The sequence below is a fragment of the Anomaloglossus baeobatrachus genome, chromosome 6, assembly GCF_048569485.1.
Source record: "Anomaloglossus baeobatrachus isolate aAnoBae1 chromosome 6, aAnoBae1.hap1, whole genome shotgun sequence".
Taxonomy (NCBI): Eukaryota; Metazoa; Chordata; class Amphibia; order Anura; family Aromobatidae; genus Anomaloglossus; species Anomaloglossus baeobatrachus.
In genome coordinates, this window is record NC_134358.1 from 480184277 (window position 1) to 480193228 (window position 8952).

Here is an 8952-nt window from a genome sequence, read left to right on the forward strand (position 1 = left end):
GGGGAAACCCCGGCCCCCCCCCCCAAAAAACCATAAAAAAAACTGTGCACAGCAAGTCAGGATTCTCAAAGACTTTGCTGGAATGCTTTTATTGATTAACCCCTTAACGACCCATGACGTACTGGGTACGTCATGGATCGTGTGCCGGTAACCCCCGCCCCCTGCCGGCGGCCACGATCCGCGCACATATCAGCTGTTATCAACAGCTGACATGTGTGCCTGCTAGCCGCGGGTGGAATCGCTTCCACCCGCGGCCATTAACCCCTTACATTTCGCTGCCAAAATCTGGCAGCGATATGTATATGGGCGCCGCCATGACAGTGACTTACCCCGCCCCCACCGGAAGTCACGTGATATGATCACGTGACTTTCGGCGGTTGCCATGGTAGCACAGGGTCATGTGATGACGCCTGTAGCTAACATGACTCACTTCCTCTCAATGCCAGAATACAGCCGGCATTGAAAGTGAAGCAGCAAATCTGCAGTTCTCAGCTCTGTAGCTGAGATCTGCAGATAGTGCAAAGTGATCGGATTACTGATTGCTATAGCCCCCTAGGGGGACTAGTAAAATAAAATTAAAAAAAAATAAAACTTAAAAGTTCAAATCACCCCCCTTTCACCTCATTGAAAATTAAAGGGTTAAAAAAATAAAAAATACACATATTTGGTATCGCCACGTTCAGAAATGCCCGATCTATCAAAATATAAAATCAATGAATCTGATCAGTAAACGGCGTAGCGGCAAAAAAATTCCAAACGCCAAAATTACGTTTTTTGGTCGCCGCAAATTTTGCGCAAAATGCACTAACAGGCGATCAAAACGTAGCATCTGCGCAAAAATGGTACCGTTAAAAACGTCAGGTCGAGACGCAAAAAATAAGCCATCACTGAGCCTCAGATCCTGAAAAATGAGAACGCTACGGGTTTTGGAAAATGGCGCAAAACGTGCGCCACGTTTTTTGGACAAGCTGGTGAATTTTTTGTAACCCCTTAGATACAAGTAAACCTATACATGTTTGGTGTCTACAAACTCGCACTGACCTGAGGCATCACATAGATACCTCGGTTTTACCATATAGTGAACACCGTGAATAAAATATCCCAAAAACTATTGTACGATCACACTTTTTTTGCAATTTTTCTGCACTTGGAATTTTTTAGCCGTTTTCCAGTATACTATATGGTAAAACTCATGATTTCATTTAAAAGTACAACTCGTCCCGCAAAAAACAAGCCCTCATATGGCAAGATTGATGGAAAAATAAAAAAAAGTTACGCCTCTCTGAAGAAGGAGAGCAGAAAACAAAAACGCAAAAACGGAAAGTGCCCGGGGGCTGAAGGGGTTAAAAGAAGCAAGGGAAAAAAAAAAAAAAAAGGCATAAAAAAATGTAACGTGGGCTTACAGCCTAAATCTTTTCTACTTTCAAGGGAGTTTCCTTGTTTGCACAACCCCGTCTCATATTGCAGTCACATGGGGGGGGGGGGGGGGGGATGGGTGTTGCTCGGACTTTTATCCTGGGTACATCTTGATAAATATGAAATCATGCTCAAGGAAAAAAAAAAAAATCTTGGAAGATTAAAAATATGTTCTTAAATATTAAGTAATGTTTATTAAGAAAAGTTAAAAAACAAACACTTCAGTGATTGAAAAAAAATGACAGTCATTCTCTGTTGATTTGCTCTTCAGCGTGGCGTCAGCTGGACCTTTCTACCGCAGTCTCTTGACTTCTACCGATTAACCTACAAACAAGAAGAAAACCAATCATGATAAAGAGTCAATATTTCCAATACCTCCATTAAGAAGTATTTGACTTGATCTGACCGCCTCAATGATTGTCTCCTAGGCCTTATGTATTACTAACAAGAGCCTCGATTAGACGTAGCCTCAGATAAATCCTTTAAAGCATCAACTGGAGATGACCTCCGCTCAGGAGTACACAGTTCATCATTGGCTACTTATGTATCGCAACATTCACCGTACAGCTGACACAATAACGTCTTACCATGGTCACACGCGGGTGTTCCCAAACAGGCGGGCAAGCCTAGGGCAATGGTCAGACCCCAGCAGAATGCTGAAACAAAAAAATTATTATTATTAAATGGTCCAAATAATATATGTGACCCCCCCTCCCCCCCCAAACTGTGAGCACACAAGCTTAAAAATAAAACAAAAAAACAAAAGAATTATAAATAAGATGTTGTGAAGATGCAGATTCACAGATCAGATTGATGACTATTGTAGCCTCAGGTAAATCCTTTAAAAGGCATCAGTTACAGAATAACATTTCCGATCAGGGAGTACAATGCTCATCATTGGCTACATGCTGTACATTTTCAGAATTACATATATACATTGTGTACAGGTTACTCACCTTTCTATATGTGGTCAGAAATATATAAAACATCTATTTGATGAGTTGAGGGTGGAGTTGGTTTCCGAGGAGAAAAAAACTAAAGTAAAAAAAACAACATTAGAACATTTCCAATAAAAAAAAAAAAAAATAATAATATATATATATATATAAAAAATGAAACATAATAAAATTATTTTTTTCTTTTAAATATTATTTTATTAACACTAAATTTGGAATCTTGCAATTTCCACAGTGACCACTGGAGCCATTTTAGGCTCAAGCTATCTGCCCTTTCAGGAAGTTTTTAGCAGGCCCCTTATCAGCACAGGCAGGATTACAGTGACAGGAGAGATCTAAGATACCACAGGGTCCACCAATCCCTATAGGGGATGTCACAGCAGACCTCCTCCCCCTTCCTTTGCACAAGCTTAGTAGGCACCTCATTAGAAAAAATGGGTCTGACCATTGCATCTAACGTTTCAGGAAATGCACATGTACAGGGCGCATGAGTATAGAATGGCCTCAGTGGCTGGTGAAACTGTTGGAAAGGTTTCCATTTTTTTTTTATTTTTAACTCCTTCAGGCACTTTCCGTTTTTGTTTTTTGCTCCCCTTCTTCCGAGAGGCGTAACTTTTTTATTTTTCCATCAATCTTGCCATATGAGGGCTTGTTTTTTGCGGGACGAGTTGTACTTTTAAATGAAACCATAAGTTTTACCATATAGTGTACTGGAAACCGGCAAAAAAATTCCAAGTGCGGAAAAATTGCAAAAAAAGTGTGATCGTACAATAGTTTTTGGGATATTTTATTCACGGTGTTCACTATATGGTAAAACTGAGGTATCTATGTGATGCCTCAGGTCGGTGCGAGTTTGTAGATACCAAACGTATAGGTTTACTTGTATCTAAGGGGTTACAAAAAATTCACAAGCTTGTCCAAAAAAAGTGGCGCACGTTTTGCGCCATTTTCCAAAACCCGTAGCGTTCTCATTTTTCGGGATCAGAGGCTCATTGATGGCTTATTTTTTGCGTCTCGACCTGACGTTTTTAACGGTAATATTTTTGCGCAGATGCTACATTTTGATCGCCTGTTATTACATTTTGCGCAAAATTGGCGGCGACCAAAAACAATTTTGGCGTTTGGAATTTTTTTGCCGCTACGCCATTTACTGATCAGATTAATTGATTTTATATTTTGATAGATCGGGCATTTCTGAATGCGGCAATACCAAATATGTGTATATTTTTTATTTTTTTAACCCTTTAATTTTCAGTGGGGTGAAAGGGGTGGTGATTTGAACTTTTAGGTTTTTTTATTTTTTTAAAATGTTTTTTTATTTAACTAGTCCCCTTAGGGGGCTATAGCAATCAGCAATCCGATCGCTCTGCACTATCTGCAGATCTCAGCTACAGAGCGGAGAACTGCAGATTTGCTGCTTTACTTTCAATGCCGGGTGTATTCCGGCATTGAGAGGAAGTGAGTCATGTAAGCTACAGGCGTCATCACATGACCCTGTGCTACCATGGCAACCACCGAAAGTCACGTGATCATGTCACGTGACTTCCGGTGGGGGCGGGGTAAGTGACTGTCATGGCGGCGCCCATATACAACTCGCTGCCAGATCTTGGCAGCGAAATGTGAGGGGTTAATGGCCGCGGGTGGAAGATATTCCACCCGTGGCTAGCAGGCACACATGTCAGCTGTTGATAACAGCTGATATGTGCGCGGATCGCCGCCGCCTGCCGGCGGCAGGGGGCGGGGCTTACCGGCACACGATCCATGATGTACCCAGTACGTCATGGGTCGTTAAGGGGTTAATACTGATTGTAACATGTGAAAAAGAAGAAGCAAAAACAAAACCGCTACAAGATTAGCTTTTCTTTTTAAAAATTTAACAAAAAAAAAAAAGAAAACTTTCCCCATAGCTAAATATGTTTCCCTTTGAAGTCTATGATTATAGCCTAATTGTCATGGGGTGGAGTTCAGGGGCCGTGCACAGTCTCAGGTAAATCCTTTTGAACATCAATGATGATATAATCAGGGAGTACAGCTGTCGTCATCGACTATGCACATTACAGTATTTTTATTAGGGCTAAGCAGGAGCAGCTCAGAAGAAGCGGCTCATCAATATCATCTATATAATGCTGACAATTTATCAGAAGGTGATCCAAGGAGGAGACAACAACAGTGCAGAAAATTGTGAGGTTACTGAGGCACCCGTCCTTCATGTGAGACGAGACACTAAAAGGCCAAAGTACATAGCCTGACTGGAGACATGGCGTGGTGTATACAGTAGATCATCATTTAGAAACTTCTAGAAGTTATTTCACCTTTGCCTCAGGTGCCTTCTCCAGGAAACCAAAGTATCCACGTCCCCAGCAGCGCTGGCAATGTGTGACGGGCGGTCATTTTTAGCAAGCTGCAAGAAAAAAAGCAAAAGTAGATATAGTGAGCGAGTAGAGAGGAGCAGGGAAAAAAGGTACGAATATAAACAACACTGTCCTAATAATAAATGTTCTGCATCACGCACTATTATACCAGTCTATGGAATACACCATGGGCCGCTCACATCAGTGTATGTATTTAGGACAACAGGGGGACATGAGCTTTTATTTATGGCATACTTGCAGTATCGGGGACCAGAAGTGAGAGTGTGACCACAGGAGTTAGTGGGCGCAGTTGGTGATAAGCTGCTCACACCCACCCTAGGTGGCCCAGCAGTTCCTTTAATTTTTAAGTCCACATGGTCATGGAGTTCTTTAAAATAGAAGCGGGGGGCTGGGGATAAGACCCCAAGGTGGGGGAAGGGGTTGCATAATTAAACGAGGATCTGGGGGTTAAGGACCCCCTTCCCCTCACCTGGGGAGTCTTAGGGTATGTGCGCACGTTGCTTTTTACCTGCTTTTTACCTGCTTTTTTGCTGCTTTTTCTTCTGCGCTGTTTAATGCCAAAATGGATGTGTTCTTCTATTCAAGCAAAGTCTATGGGAATTTGGGTTTCTTGTTCACACTATGTTGTTCAAAATGCTGCCTTTTTGAGGCAGAACTTTGGTCAAAAACTCAGCTTTTCAAAGAAGCAACATGTCAATTGTTTTTGCCATTTGGGTTTTGCACTGCAAAGCTGAGTTTTTGACCAAAGTTCTGCCACAAAAAGGCAGCATTTTGAACAACATAGTGTGAACAAGAAACCCAAATTCCCATAGACTTTGCTTGAATAGAAGAACACATCCATTTTGGCATTAAACAGCGCAGAAGAAAAAGCAGCAAAAAAGCAGGTAAAAAGCAGGTAAAAAGCAACGTGCGCACATACCCTTACTCTCAGACAGCCCCCTTCTATTTTAGAAAATTCAATGACCGCATGGACTTATGCCCCCGTCTCTGCGCCGCCCAATCCCGTCCCTGCTCCACCCACCAGCGCCAGCCAATCCCACCCCCAGTCTCTGCTCCACCCACCAGCGCCAACCAATCCCACCCCCAGTCTCTGCTCCACCCACCAGCGCCAACCAATCCCACCCCCAGTCTCTGCTCCACCCACCAGCCAATCCCACCCCCAGTCTCTGCTCCACCCACCAGCACCAACCAATCCCACCCCAGTCTCTGCTCCACCCACCAGCGCCAACCAATCCCACCCCCAGTCTCTGCTCCACCCACCAGCCAATCCCACCCCAGTCTCTGCTCCACCCACCAGCGCCAACCAATCCCACCCACTGTCTCTGCGCCGCCAACCAATCCCACCCACTGTCTCTACGCCGCCAACCAATCCCACCCACTGTCTCCAGACAGTTAGGATATGTGTCCACGTTGCGTTCTGTCCCTGCATAAATTTCTGCAGCGATTTGAACAGCACATGTGCGCTGGAGTGCGTACTGAAAAGCCGATTTTATGCGCTCTGGATGCATGCGTTCTAATAAGCCACATGAGCATGGATTAGGCACAATCTTCATAGATTATGCTGGGGACGCGGGACGCATGCAGTTACACTGCGGTGCAGAACTGCATGAAAATACGCTACGTGGGCACATAGCCTTACACCCAGTCACTTCAGATCCACCATACTGCAACTATGCCTTTATTTATTGCAACACAGTAAACCCCTTAAGAGCACGGCGAGTTTTCACTTTTGCACTTCAATTTTTCATTTCCCCTCTGTGGAGAACTATAGAACTTATTACATAAACACACTTTGTAATAGGAAAATATTCCATAACAGCACAGGTAAAAATATAAATAGAATGCTCAGCATAAGCCACATCAATACACACATTGAAATGGGGAAGTGGAAGTAGAAGTAAGGGGGGGGGGGGGTTGGTGTTACTTACGAGTCAGTAGGGCCTGTGCATGTATATAGTTAGTAAAGGGTTAAGTTTAAAAAAAAAAAAAATCAACAACCCACCACATTACAGATCCAGGGTTATGAATTCTTGCAAGTAAATGTTCACACAAACGATCAGAACAGGGTCAGGTCAGTAACAGGAAGAGACTACACAAGGCCCAACACGTGGGGAGCAGCCGAGGGCAGTGCAGAATACACGCACCAGAGAGATAGGGAGGGGGGGAGAGATTATATATATATATATACCCACACATACATTACATAGATAGCTGCAGCAATACCCGGGAGCGCTGCAGACACATGATACCGACCTCTCCGCAGTCACCGCACCAAATGAGGACCTTGGAAGGGGCAGGCGCCGCTCCCCCCGGAAGGCTCGTGTGCAGTGCACTGTGGATCCTCCCATCTACAGAGGCTGCAGATCACGATAACATCCGGAACCTTGCTAATCTCCTATCCGTCCCGTCCTCACACAACAGATTATCATAGAAAGAAAGTTCTAATCGTATCAAACTTTTGATAAGTTTTTGCCACGTGTTGTCTGCTGTTCTGCTCCCGTCCAGCAGATGTCGCTGTTGTACAGTGTGTGGTGAGCGCAGCCCGGAGCCGCCTTCCTCCATGTACAGGTGTCGCCGTTTTTGGGATCTTTGTCTTTCTTCTTCTCTTTCCTGTGAGCTACAGATAAAATGCTTTAATATTTTGTTTGTTACACATGAGTTATTATTTTCCCCATAAAACCATCGGTTTTTGTTTCTTTTTTTTCTTATGTGAAAGATGAATGGGTGTGCTGGAGCAGATTGATATCAGTGTTTCAGTTTTTAGCAGCAGTTTCATTAGTTTCTCTCTTAAAAATAAATAAATAATGTTTTCCAGTTTCTACAAGCAAACACCAGCTGCAGCGGGGGCAGGGCCGCCACTAGGAATTTCAGGGCCCCATACTGCAAACATTTTCGGGCCCCCTTGGGACTCCGCCCAGGCTCCACCCCCAGCTCCGCCTCCACCACTCAAACCTTCCACACTCTCACTGCCACTCTTGGAAAAACATGTGTGTATATGTATGTAATTATATATATATATATATATATATATATATATTTCACACACAGTGTATATTGCAATTATTATTATTATTTATCCCTCTCCTGGAGGCATGCAGGTATATATGTTACCAGCTTGGTTTCTGCCCCTCCTGGTGAATAAGTAATCCTTCCGGTATATAGGTCCCATCCTTGGGGCTTTTTGGTATATGTATGTATGCATTATATATATATATATATATATATATATATATATATATATATATATATATATATATATATATATATATATATATACACATACACATACACACCCCTTCTGGGCACATGCGGGTATATATCTTCCCAGCCTGATTTCTAACTCTTCCTGGTGAATATGTCCTCCTCCCGGTATATATGTCAACAGATTGGTAAATCATATACATCATGTAGGAGACGCTGAAGGCACGTACATCACAGAAGGGACTGGGGGCATATATATATATATATATATATATATATACACATCACAGGAGGGGCTGGGGGCATATATATACACATCACAGGAGCGGCTTGGGGCATATATATACATCACAGGAGGGGCTGTAGACATACACACACATCACAGCAGGAGGGGCTGTGGACATACGCACACATCACAGGAGGGGCTATGGACATACACACACATCACAGCAGGAGGGGCTGGGGACATGTATATACATCACAGGAGGGGCTGGGGACATATGCATACATCACAGGAGGGGCTGGGGACATATGCATACATCACAGCAGGAGGGTCTGGGGGCATATACACATCACAGGAGGGGCTGGGGCTCGGACAGTACTGCTGGGCACGGACAGAACTAGCGGTGGCACGGACAACACTAGAGGGGCACAAACAGGACTGGAGGATATGAACAGGACTGAGAGAGCACAGACCGTATTGGGGGGTGTGGCACACAGCACTGGAGGGAGCGTGGCTCACAGCACTGGGAGGCAGGAGGCTCACAGCACCAGGAGTCAGGAGGCTCACAGCACCAGGAGTCAGGAGGCTCACAGCAGAGAGGCAGGAGGCTCACAGCAGAGAGGCAGGAGGCTCATAGCAGAGGGAGGCTCACAGCACAAAGGCAGGAGGCTCACAGCAGAGGGAGTCTCACAGCAGAGCGTTAGAGACTCACAGGAGAGAGGCAGGAGGCTCACCGGAGAGAGGCAGGAGGCTCACAGCAGAGTGAGGCTCACAGCAGATGGGC

General features: G+C 44.3%; 1 long non-coding RNA gene across 2 annotated transcripts; it reads right to left on the reverse strand.

The window, feature by feature from the left end:
- Window positions 1-1482: 1482 nt before the first annotated feature.
- On the reverse strand, window positions 1483-7127 carry LOC142244488 (uncharacterized). Of its 2 annotated transcripts, none has more exons than XR_012724559.1 (5): window positions 6998-7127; window positions 4685-4773; window positions 2373-2451; window positions 2004-2072; window positions 1483-1740 (listed from the first exon to the last, which is right to left on the reverse strand). It is a non-coding gene; the product is annotated as an uncharacterized LOC142244488 (long non-coding RNA). The 2 variants fall into 2 exon arrangements; XR_012724558.1 differs by having other exon boundaries at window positions 6943-7041.
- Between the last annotated feature and the right edge of the window lie 1825 nt (window positions 7128-8952).